Raw genomic sequence first — 13,455 nt, 5'->3', positions numbered from 1 at the left:
TATACTTCAACAACAATACTACATGATGATCAATTCTGATGGATGTGGCCATCTTCAACAATGAGATGAACCAAATCAGTTCCAATAGAGCAGTAATGAATTGAACCAGCTACACCCAGGGAAAGAACTTTGGGAGATGACTAGGAACCAAGAATAAGGGTTTTGATCTGATCCACTATCTCAGCCTTTATTGTAACAATCTGAAGACTTGAGCCTCCTCTATGGGAAACTAGACATAAAAGACCTGCCCATCCTCATGTCCTCAGGTACCTCCTCTTTAATGAACCAACAATGTCACATCCTTGACTCAGTTATCTTAAAGATCAACTAGGTGGTACCCCTATCTATAATTTTAAGCAGTACACAGATGGCATCAAAATTCAAATCAAATCATTACAAGTTTAGTTTGTACTTCATTGCCACCATCAGCTCATGTGGGTAGTGTCAAGTAGATAACAGAACCAGAATCCAAGCTGGCCCAACCAACTTAGATTCCCCCCTATAGAGAATCTGGTTTTTCTTGTGCAGCATGCTATTTATGGAACTGTGTATAGAAGAACTGCACATGTTTCACATATATTGGATTACTTGCCATCTAGAGAAGGGCTGGGAAGAAGGAAGGGAAAAAATTTGGATCACAAGACTTTGCAAGGGCGAATGTTGAAAATTATCCATGCATATGTTTTGAAAATAAAAAGTTTTAATTAAGAAAAATTCAGCCAAGTGCTTCCACGGTAGGAGAGCTGGACACAAAAAAAGGCATGTACAAGGGGGAAAATCTATGAGAGGGAATTATCTGGAATTAATAGTGATTTATTTAAAAATATATTTGCAAATGGAAACTGCTTCTCAATCAGTAGGAGTCTAATAAATATTTGTTGAATAAAATGAATGTATGTTCCCAATTCTGCCTTTTCCTGTGGTCCCAGCTGGGTTTTCCCTAAAGTTATAATAGTTTTGAAAGAGTCAATAACTTTATCTCTCCCCTCCCTCAGGTTGAGTTGTATCTGTCCCCTTTTTAATATTATCCCATATGGGTTTTACCCTGAATAACAACAGAATGAAATGGAGCTGAACAAAACGGAAAGTGAGGAGATAGAATAGGATGGGGATGGATGGGATGGGGTGGGATAGGATGGGGGTGGGATGGGAGTGGAATAAAATGGGTGCCACCTTTGTGACTGGGGTTTAATCTATCAGCAATGATTATTATTTCTTGTCAATCTCAAGCCATCCATGTCTGGATGTTTACCTTTCTCCCTCTTCTTCCCTCCCTCTCTCTTTCTGACTCTTGCTCAGAGAATGTCAGTCAAATCATGGTGATTCCTTCTGAAAAGAATAAGTCAATCATTTGCCCAATGGCTTCAGTTCTTCTCTTTGGCAAACAATCATTCTACTCTGAGTTATCTTTCATTACAAGAATCCTTGCATTCTTTTATTTGTTCAATAGCAGTCTTCCTCACTTCTGTTTGTTTCCTCAGCATATAACACAATATCTAGCATACAGTAAATGCTTAATGAATCCTTTTTTTTCTTTTTTTTTCACTCATTCTGAAGATAATGGAGCTGAGAACATATTGTCCTTGCTGTTTATTAATTCAATGGATATTTATCGAACTGGTATGTTTAAGGTCCTGGGTGGGAATCTCACATCTTTGTGGGAGTTAAGGTTGGGATGCTAGATTAGTTTAAGCTCCAAAGGAGGTATAGAGAGAGCATGACCTCTGATGAATGGACAGCCTGTTCCAAAGAACTCACTGTCTGCTCATGTGCTTCCTGGGGGTTCTGACCCTGAGGCACCATCAGGGAGATAGAACATTATAGGGTTGGCTAATAGTCAAGACCCTGTGACCTGCCTTTGTTCTTCTTAGGTCCTCCCCTGCTCTCAGTCTTCTCTTTATGGGCCTCAGGAGAGGGTACAAGTTTCCACTCCAGGTTACACTTTTCCATAGAGTGACACCATGAGATCCTGGGCACTTCTCACCCTCCTAATGCTGCTCTTCACCCTCTGCCCAGAGTTGGAGGCTACAACAGGTGGGTGTAGAAAATATGTACCTGAGGAGATTAGATATAGGGAGGGATCTGAATGATTCTAGATACTGGACTCCCAGAAGGGTTTGTGTTTCAGATGGGATTCTATCACCCCATCAAACTCTTCCTTCCCACCCTGTCCAAGGATTGAACAAACCAGGCAGCCCTATCCCAAGAGACTGATCTTAAAATCTTTGCATAGGGGAAACAAAATAAGTGAGGAGTATGAGAAAAGAAGAGATTCTCATCTTCACCAATATCACCAAAAATAACCTTTTCCCACGCCAAAGCCCTTAAGCAAGATAGAGTCAAGAGGGTTGGAGTGAGAGCTAATATTTTTGTCTAAGTAGTCCAACTCATCCTCTGCAATTAAAAAAAAGGGCTATACCAAATCCTGATTGGGAAAAACAAGAAAAAGTCACAATGAGTCATTTTTTTCTAGCCCAAAAGAAGCTAATTTAGGGCCATCTCCAAACTGCCTTCCTACTGGCTCTGATTTAACTTCTTGGGAAAAGTACTAGTGGTCTTTTGGCCTCTGTTCAATGCTGAAATCTCAGCATTAAAGATCAGAGCCTCCTAAAGGAAAAGTAGTAGAGCTTAGAGAGGACAATGGCCCCAGGACAAAGAAGATACATGGATCCTGGATAGTTTCCTTTTAGCACCTTGATGCTTCCTCTCATAAAAACCCTTTTCCTCCTTGACCTCTGCCATTTCCCATTCTCCTGGGAGCTATGGGATCTCCTTATTGGACCATTTTCATCAAAGCTTGGGCTTCTGGAGCAGGGTTATACTTAAGTCATCTTGAATAATAAGCAGCCATAGTCAGTTGTCCCATTAGTTCAAACATCTACTAAGGAACCACTGTATAATGTATACAACCTGAACAATTACAGTTTTGGGCACCCTGCAAATAGTATTTCCTATTTCTGAATAGATAAACAAAAAAAAAAAAAGATCTAACTTCCCTGATGAGCTTTGATCCCATAGAAAAAGATTTAGTTAACCTGGACTCAAAATCCAGATGGGAACTCCTGTGTATACTTGGCAGACATGTCATTTTTTTCTGTACTTCTGTTTCCTCCTATATACAATAATTATGGGTTGGACCCAATGATCTTCAAAGGTCCTTTCAGTTCTGACTTTCAACTACTCTATAAAGAACAGAGATTTCTCTTAATAATCCTCCCCTACATCCTCCTCTCCACACTTCATCCTCTCAGCTCCACTCTCCAAAAAAAAAAAAATTAAGGAGTCTTACCAAGAGATGCAAAATGTTAATATGTAAGAATGATGGACTTGGAGTCAAAAAATACCTCACTTTAAACTCCTGCTTCTGAGATTACTGAGCTGCTAAATTATTTATCCTGAGACTTGATTTCCTTTTTTTTTTTTTTTAAGAATACATTATTCACAGATATAGTAATTCCTATTGTCACTCTAAGTGCTATTTCAAGGGTCAACTGAGATTATATATGTAAAGTGCTTTGCAAAGCTTTAAGTATTATCCTAATTATAATCCCAATAATAAAATAAGTTATTATTATTACTAGAATGATAATATAAGCTACAATTTTTGCTGTTACTTCTCAAACTCAAATAGTAGAAAGGATTCCTGTAGGCTATATATTGATTTTAAAAACATCACAAATTAACATTATCTATACCATATTATATTTTTATTTCTTATTTTTTATTTTCTCATATAACATATATAAGTATGCTTGTGTTTTATATTATATATCATATGTAGTGTTATATTTGTATATATAATGTAAAATATGATTATATTTTATAAAATATATCATATTATTATGTTTCATATTAGTTGTATATTATATTTATATATTGTATTTTATATGCATATAGTATTATAGTATTATACATTATATTTCAATCTTATATTTTATATTTTTATTTGTGTACTGTATTGTTTTATACTGATATAATATTATTATATTTATTATTATTAAATATATAATATTCATTATAGTATTTTGTATTATATTATACTTACATATTAATAATTATATATTCTATTATAGATTCATATAATATATAATTTACATTCTATTTATAATAAATTTTATATATTATATCATATTTGTTTAGGATATATTTTATATTCATATATTGTGTTATATTGTACATTATTTTTATATTATGTTATTTATATAGTTTGTATCATAAATATTTTTATTTACTTTACTCTGGTTTTTGAATGCTCTCAGTAATGCAGGTCTCATCCGGCCATGAGTTTAACTTAAAGGATTCTATGTCCAAGTAATCTCTCCCAATCTTTGTCATGATCCCTGGAGTGTCTTTTGGAGGGTCACCCTGGGATAGCAGGGTGCCAAGGAAAGGATGATGGATGAGAAATCAAAGAATGGTATTTAAGCCCCAGCTCTATATCTATGTTATCCTGACCACATAAGTCACTTAACCTCCCTGGACCTCAGTTGTCCTAATCTGTAAAAACCAATGATTCGGACTATTTGACTTCTAAGATTCCTTCCAATCTGATATTCCATTTCCTCTTTTTTGACATTCTATGTTCCACCTCCCCATCTCATTGTAACATCCGCATCTATAAAATCTCCATTTCCCAGAGTTCCTTACCAAAAATGCAGCCTCCTATAAGAGGGATCTTATCAGCTCCTACCTTAGTAGGGATTAGCACCCAGCTATCAGGGATTGATGTCTTGTGGGAATCGTAGACCAACCTTATGACTAGGCATTCCCTAGGCCAGAAAAGAGGTGCTGTTGTCAAGGACCTGGGGTAACCAAGTTGGAGAGAACCCCTGCAATGGAACACTGAGGCACTCTGGATTGGGTATCACAGGATCTGAATTGCAATTCTGCCTGGCCCTAAAATCTCTTGTCTTTTCTAAACTTCTATTTCTTCATCTATACAATGAATGGGTTAATCTAAATGGTCTGTTATGGCTCTAAGGAATATGAAATGTTATCTCTAGATGCTTCATCTGCCATCTCCATGATCCCCTTCCCTCCCCTGCTCTCCCTTCAGGTCTATGTATGATGAAGGAAGACCAAGGCTACTGTAGGGGCTATTTCCTGCGCTGGTTCTTTAACAAGAACTCCAAAAAGTGTGAAACCTTCATCTATGGTGGCTGTGGGGGCAACAGAAACAACTTCCACTCCAAGATTCAGTGTATAGGAAAATGTGTCTTCTGGGGTAAGGTTTCATCGGGGCTCAGGGCAGCCACAGTCACCATTGCTCCCGGCCCATGCACATATAGATCCACTGGGGAGCTGAGGCTTGAAGGTGAAAATCAGGGTGTTATGTGGGAAGCTTGGGCATTCACTGGGAGAGCAACACTTTATAGGTAGCCAGAGGGTAACTGAGCTCACTGAGCTCAGGGGATAAGGGAATAGGAGATGGGATCTGGGCAGGGAAAGGAGAAAGAGAAAGAGGGAAAGATACCTTAGCAATATTGACATTTTTTTCTCTTGGTTGGTCTGGGAGGAGTAGAGGATGCTGTCTATACAATTGGCTTTATGTTCAGAACTAAGAGGATTTTCTAACTCCCCCCCCAGCTCAGAGCTCTCATCCGTACCAATGATCTCACCTTGGGCTCCATGACCGTCATTCTTCTCCAAGTGATGAGACAGTAAGTGTGGAGTTCTGAATGGGTCAATAATACCCAGAGACTATGAGAATGAAGGTTTTTTGGCAAGATGCCGGAGTCAGAATTCTTGGGTCTGTCCATGTGACACAAGTCCACATAGCTTGCTCTCTGGCTAGAGAGATCCCCAACAGAAGACTCTGGAAGGGAACAAAACTCGATCCCTCAAATCTTTTTGTCTGGTTCACTCCTTGGGGTGGAGGGAAGAGGGTTGAGAGAAATGGCCACCTGGGAAAAGTAAATCGGAGCAAAAGTGAGCAAGTCTGATGATATAACAAGTCTGGAAGGTTTTGTTTTCCAGGATAAAGGGAAGAAACCAACTGCTGCCAAGCTCAGCCTCCCCTAGCCTCCAGTGCCTCCTTCACTCTCCAGCCCGCCAATCCAAGCCCTGGGTTTCCTTGCTTCTACTCTAATGTTCACTCCAGGAACCATTTCCTCTCTTTTCCCCCTTCTATCTGTACTCTCCCTATCTCTCTCCATAAACTCTCAGTCCCATGTTCTCCAACAAGGTTGGTATTAACTCTCCCTTTAGGTCTCTGAAATAAAGTATCCATCTCTCCTCATGGAACTGTCCAGCCTGTTGACTACCAACAGTTTTCTCCGAGTTGTTTAGCTTGTGTTAGTCAATGTCCTCTGAGTAAATAGCTAGCTAGCTAGCTCCATCACAGTGTTCCCAGGTCTCCTACCTTCTCAGTCCCACCCCTGACCAGATTGTAGTCCAAAATGCAGCCCCTGAACTCACATAGAGAGCAAAGAGACTGTTCACATCTGTACCTCCAGTAGAGCCAGCCCCAGTGCCATCAAATTCAGGCCTTTCTTCTGGTGCTTCAGGGAGAAGAAAAAAGAGCGGGTCCCGCAGACAATGGGACTCTGAGGCAGTTGGGAGCCATGGAAGGGAAAGGGGGCTTCCATTTTCACCTGACATGTTATTAGTAGGTAGTCAGATGCCCTCTGGAATTCTGTGCCATGAATATCACATTTTAGGAACAATTTTGGTCCATTGGAACATATGCAAAGGAGAGGAATTAAAATAGCAAGGAGACTGGAAACTATTCGATCAAGGCTGTGAGAAGAGAGCATTGGGCAGACACACCTTCATATATCTCCAGGTCTTCTTGAACATTATTTTGTCCAGCTCCAAAAGGAATCACAGAATGTAAGTGCTAGAAGGGATCTCAGGAGTTGAGTTTACCCAAAACGACACCCACTATGCCATCCCCAACTAGTAACCATCCAGCCTTTTGTTTGAAGAGCTTCCCACCTCTCCAGATAGTGCATTCTCCTTTAGACCAGCTTCAATTATTAGAAGGTTTTTTTCTGATATTGGACCCCACCTACTAGTCCTGTGTTCTTTCCTCAAGAGCCAAAAGAACAAGTCCAATCCTTCTTCCATTAGATTGTAAGTGACTTTTTGCCTCTTTTTATATCCCCACTGCTTTGCACAGTGCCTGACACATAGTAGGTCTAGCTTACTAAGTATTTATTGCCTGACTCGCTGACTCCATGTGATAGCCTTTTAAATATCTAAAAACAGCTAGCATATCTCCCAGAATTTTCTCCACGGTAATCATCCCTATTTCCTTCTACCCATCCTCATGGCACATGACCTCAAGGCTTTCACCATTCAGGTTGCCCTCCTCTGTTCATTTCCAGTTTATCAATGTGCTTCTTAAATTCTTCATGCTTAGGTATACTTCAAATGGTAGGAGTTAACCAACTGATCAGAGCAAAGGATAATGGGACCTTCTTATTCCCAGAAGCTCTGCCCCAATCTCACAATCACCTTGTTGACCTTATATCCATATTGCAAGTGACCTCATAAGCTCCTAAAGAGAGGGGGAAACTACCTTTATATTTTTTAAATAACTGATTCACTAGTGATTAAGCATAGTTCCTGGCAGACAGTAGGGGTTTAAGAAATGCTGACTGCACAATTATCTATTGAAACCAGATTTTGGTCCCTTTAGGAACACTTCATGATCCTTACTAAGTGGGATTATAAGGAAGCATTCTTCAAATGCTTCTTCTTCCCCTCCAAAAGAGAAATCAGTTTTCACTTAGAGCTCAGTTGCTGTAGAAATATAAACACACACTTAATGAAAATCATTTCATATTTTCTCTTCACTGGTTAAGAATATTCAGTCCTTTATATCCCAAAGAAATACTAAAGAGGGGAAAGGGAGCTATATGTGCCAAAATGTTTGTGGCAGCCCTTTTTGTAATGGCTAGAAACTGAAAAATGAATGGATGTCCATCAGTTGGAGAATGGTTGGGTAAATTATGGTATATGAATGCTATGGAATATTATTGCTCTGTAAGAAATGACCAGCAGGATGAATTCAGAAAGGTTTGGAGAGACTTACATGAACTGATGCTGAGTGAAATGAACAGAACCAGAAGATCGTTGTACACTTCAAGAACAATGCTGTATGAAGATGTATTCTGATGGAAGTGGATATCTTCAACATAAAGAAGATCCAACTCCAACTCTGAGATACCACTACACACCTGTCAGATTGGCTAAGATGACAGGAAAAAATAATGATGAATGTTGGAGGGGATGTGGGAAAACTGGGGCACTGATGCATTGTTGGTGGAGTTGTGAAAGAATCCAACCATTCTGGAGAGCAATTTGGAACTATGCCCAAAAAGTTATCAAACTGTGCATATGCCCTTTGACCCAGCAGTGCTACTACTGGGCTTATATCCCAAAGAAATACTAAAGAGCGGAAAGAGACCTGTATGTGCCAAAATGTTTGTGGCAGCCCTTTTCATAGTGGCTAGAAACTGGAAGATGAATGGATGTCCATCAGTTGGAGAATGGTTGGGTAAATTATGGTATATGAATGTTATGGAATATTATTGTTCTGTAAGAAATGACCAACAGGAGGAATACAGAGAGGCTTGGAGAGACTTACATCAACTGATGCTGAGTGAAACGAGCAGAACTAGGAGATCATTATACACTTCAACAATGATACTGTATGAGGATGTATTCTGATGGAAGTGGATATCTTCAACATAGAGAAGAGCTAATCCAATTCCAATTGATCAGTGATGGACAGAATCAGCTACACCCAGAAAAGGAACACTGGGAAATGAGTATAAACTGTGAGCATTTTTTTGTTGTTGTTTTGTTTTTTTGTTTTTCTTCCCAGATTATTTTTACCTTCCGAATACAATTCTTCCTTTGCAACAACAACAACAAAATTCAGTTCTGCACATATATATATTGTACCTAGGGTATACGATAAGATATTTAATATGTATGGGAATGCCTGCCATCTAGGGGAGAGGGTGGAGGGAAGGAGGGGAAAAATTTGGAACAGAAGGGAGTACAAGGAATAATGTTGTAAAAAAAAATTACCTATGTTTATGTACTATCAAAAAATGTTATAATTATAAAAATTAATAAAAAGAAAAAGAAAAGAAAAGAAGATCCAACTCACTTCTAGTTGATCAATGATGGACAGAAACAACTACACCCAGAGAAGGAGTACTGGGAACTGAATGTAAAATATTAGCACTACTGTCTATCTACCCAGGTTACTTATACCTTTGGAAGCTAATATTTAACGTGCAACAAGAAAATTGGATTTACACACATATATTATATCTAGGTTATACTATAACACATGTAAAATGTATGGGATTGCCTGTCATCTAGGGGAGGGAGTAGAGGGAGGGAGGGGAAAATTTGGAAAAATGAATACAAAGGACAATGTTATAAAAAAAATTACTCATGCATATATACTGTCAAAAAATTTATAATTAAAAAAATAAAAATTTAAAAAAAAAAAGAATATTCAATCCTGGGACAGCTAGGTGGCACAGTGATTAGAGTACCAGCCCTGAAGTCAAGAGGACCTGAGTTCAAATCTGGCCTCAGAAACTTAATACTTCCTAGCTGTGTGACCCTGGGTAAGTCACTTAATCCCAATTGCCTCAAAAAAAAATATTCAGTCCTGTTTTTGGTAGGTGTTTGCACCACAACCCTAGGGTCCTGGTAAAAATTTTGCAAATAATAACTAAACAGTGCCACTCAATTTCCTTTCCTGCTTCTCAACAATTCCAAGGCCATATTACATCTTGCACCAACATTGGCATTTTGCCAATTTGTCCCACCCCCAGAAGTCGTCCCAGATTTCAGATTGGCCACCTGGATTTATAATTTTACAAAGCAGGAGTCTTTGTGTATGAAAACTTAGGAGTATAGATATAGTATAGACCTGGCTTATTCATGAGAGTAGAGAGTGAAGGGGACAGAAAATCTCCCAGTGGTCTGCTCATGGCTTTCCTGAATCTATCCAGGCAGATCTCAGAGGTTACTAAGGTATCCTGTGTCCCCACCTTATTTCTACTCTTGTGGGCCAAGCATTTCTGCTATGGCCAAGCAGACTTCACACACTTGGTGATAAGGAGACCTAATCCTCATTGGCCTCAAGCCACATCATAAAGACAAATTGTCAAGCCCCAGACCTTCACAGTGGGGACCATTTATCCTTATCTGAAAATTTGAGTAGCAGCTACTAGCTCACACCTGCTGCCCATCTACTTGTGATTCCACCAATAGTTTGCTATCAGATATCCCTGACAAGGGTTTCAAGTCACCAGCCAAATCTGACATTTATTTACTAAGTGTGGTGACCTCTATCCACTGTATCATTTAACTGCCTAGTTCTTTAATATGGTAGGACAGTGACCCTGGACTCTCAAAGTGTATGTCAGGGAACTTCAAGTTTTGGCAGGTCCAAACAAATTGGAAACACTCTCTGATTTGGTTCATTCTCCACAATCTGTTCTCATACTGGCAGCTCTAATTTTTCAAAAAAAGGATCATCATGTGTTTTCACTCAATACACCCTCTCTCCTTACCCAGTATAGTTCTCAATCCCTTACCAGTGTGCTGCTATTTACCCAAATCCAGCTTTTCATATAGGTGACACAAAGATTTTTTAATATACTGATTTACTTAACAATAAGAAACCAGTAACAATAACAACAATAATTTATATTAGACAAACTCAGAAATAATAAATATATCATTGTCTACTCATAAACCTAAATCACATTATCTCACCTGTTTTCTCCGTATTTGTAGGAGAGTGGACATAAACCTTAAGGTACCTAGCAGGGAAACACCAATGAGGTAAACCCATGTATTTGGGATAACTTACAACCCTTTGTTATAAATTTCAGTGTTATCTTTTTCTGGGCAATTTATGTGACAGAAATAGATCAGGGATCAATTAGCTTGTATATATCTTATCATTATCACATTCTGCTACAAATTCTACAAGGTTTTCTGTCAGTGACTTTACTAATGAATTAGATGGAAAGCTACAAGTGCTACAAAGTTTTCTCTCAGTGACTTTACTTAAGAAGATGAAAAGTTACAAATGCTACAAGGTTTTCTGTCAGTGACTTTACTAATGAAGTAGATGGAAAGCTACAAGTTCTACAAGGTTTTCTGTCAGTGACTTTACTAATGAATTAGATGGAAAGCTACAAGTGCTACAAAGTTTTCTCTCAGTGACTTTACTTAAGAAGATGAAAAGTTACAAATGCTACAAGGTTTTCTGTCAGTGACTTTACTAATGGAGTAGATGGAATGTTAGCAGAGAGGTTCAACTGGTCTCAGAACAGTGGGTCCAGAGCTGAAAAGCCACTATCTCAGCTTGTGGAAAAGAGGGAGAAGAAAGAAGAAGAGATGTTTATTCTTGATCTTTTAAGGTCAAGGTCAGGGGGTTAGGTCTAGCAATCTCACACACACTTTCCTCCCTCAAATGCCAGGAGAGACTGACTCAGCATCAGCTCTCAATTCCTCTTCCTCCTCCTACTCCTCCCACACACGTCACTTCCCCCTCTTTGTCCCACCAATCAAGTCAGCACAGCACAGGTGGGGAGGGTCAGCCTTCAAACAAGTTAATAGGGAACTGTCCAATTGGCAATTAGTCTCACGGGCTTCATTGTCCAAGTGCATTGCTCAGTTCTAGCCCTTTACATAGTAATAAGAGCCAGAAAAGAGTTCAAGGAGGTTGGCCAGTGATTGGTCTTATTTACAAACTCGTAGAATTTTTAGTCCTGTGCTTGTGTGTACTTACATTAGTGGGTCTTACTATGTCTATGCCCCAAATCTGGGGAAAACAAACAAAACTTTCACTTGTACACATCCTGCATGAAATATTAGCTATTAGAAAGGGCAGCTACAGTGGCTAGAGCACTAGACTCAGGAGATCATGAGTTCCAATTGGACCTCAGATACTTACTAGCTGTGTGCTCTAGGGCAAGACACTTAACCCCAATTGAGAAAGGAAGACAAAGAAAAAGAAACAGAGAGAAAGAAGCTATAAATAATATTAGTTATCTCTATATAAACTTCACATAAAGAAGCACGAAACTCTAGGTTAGTTATGATGGATGGTCAAGGGCTAAGAAGTGGTGGAGTAAGGTTCCCCCCTGGTGGGATGGGAGAAAGGTACAGCTGTTGATCCCTTTCCTTACAACTAGGACTTGAATCATTTTACATGAGGGAATTAAGAGAGAATCTTAACTAAGAGTGGTAAGTCACTGAACCAGGAAACCAAGGGTCTGCACTTGCAGTCACAGTTGACTCAGGTTTGAAAGGGAACATCATTTGGCATAACTTCCTCAATTTCATAAGAAACAGGTGCATATAAATTAAGGAGCTTCCTAATAAGCTCACAAGTGTTAAACTGCCAGTTTCTTCAGGGCAAACTCTTTTACCTCAGGCATCTTCAGCACTTAAAACAGTGTCTGGCACATAGCAGACACTTAGTGTTTATTGATGGACAAAATGGCAGTCAGAACTCTAATTTGCCTGAACTCTTGCAGTAATTTCTCCACTTGTTCCAATCTCTCCCCCATCCTCTTGGGGGTGGGGGCAGCCCCAAGCCTTTCTCCTCACAATTAGCTAATTGATAGTCCTAAAAATATCATTTCTGATTTCCTCATCCCCTTGCAGAAGGAAGTCCAATGGCTCCCTTTTGCCTCTGGGACATATGTTTTATATATTTTTTCTGTTTGTCATGTAGAATGTCACATACAGAACAGGTGGGGCAGGCTGGGACAAGCTGGCACTTGGAGTTCATGGAAGAGAATAAGCAGGTGGTGAGCAGGCCAGAGGAGGCAGGTCTAGCTAAGCTGGCTGCCTTGCTGCTCCCCCACATCATATGCCCTTTTCTCTCTTCCTTTCCTTTTCTGGGGCTCTCTCCTGCCTGGAATGTACTATCTCATCACTGCTGCTTCAACAGACTTTTACTTATATGGTTCTTTCAAGGCTTCTTGAACAACACTCATTAAGCACCTACTATTTACATCAGGAATACAAAGACAGAAATGAAATGGTCCCTTCCCTCAAAGACTATGTGTTTTATTGTAGGGAAACATATACATAGAAAAAGGTGAAATGATTGGGGGTGGGGGGAGAAGCACTAACAACTAGGGGATCCGCAGAAGCTGGCAGGGGAGTGGCATTTGAGCTGAATTGGGAAGAAAGTCAGGCTCCTAAAAGACAAAGTGGGAACAATGAAGATTAGACTTTACAATGTTGGGCACACTGGGCCTCCCACCTCGCCCCCACTCCCAGGTCACCCCCGGGCCCCCCACCTCGCCCCCACTCCCAGGTCACCCCCGGGGCCCCCCACCTCGCCCCCACTCCCAGATCACCCCCGGGCCTCCCACCTCGCCCCCACTCCCAGGTCACCCCCAGGCCTCCCACCTCGCCCCCACTCCCAGATCACCCCCGGGCCTCCCACCT

This window comes from Sminthopsis crassicaudata, chromosome 2, assembly GCF_048593235.1.
Source record: "Sminthopsis crassicaudata isolate SCR6 chromosome 2, ASM4859323v1, whole genome shotgun sequence".
Classification (NCBI taxonomy): domain Eukaryota; kingdom Metazoa; phylum Chordata; class Mammalia; order Dasyuromorphia; family Dasyuridae; genus Sminthopsis; species Sminthopsis crassicaudata.
Note: the sequence above shows the minus strand (reverse complement) of the source record.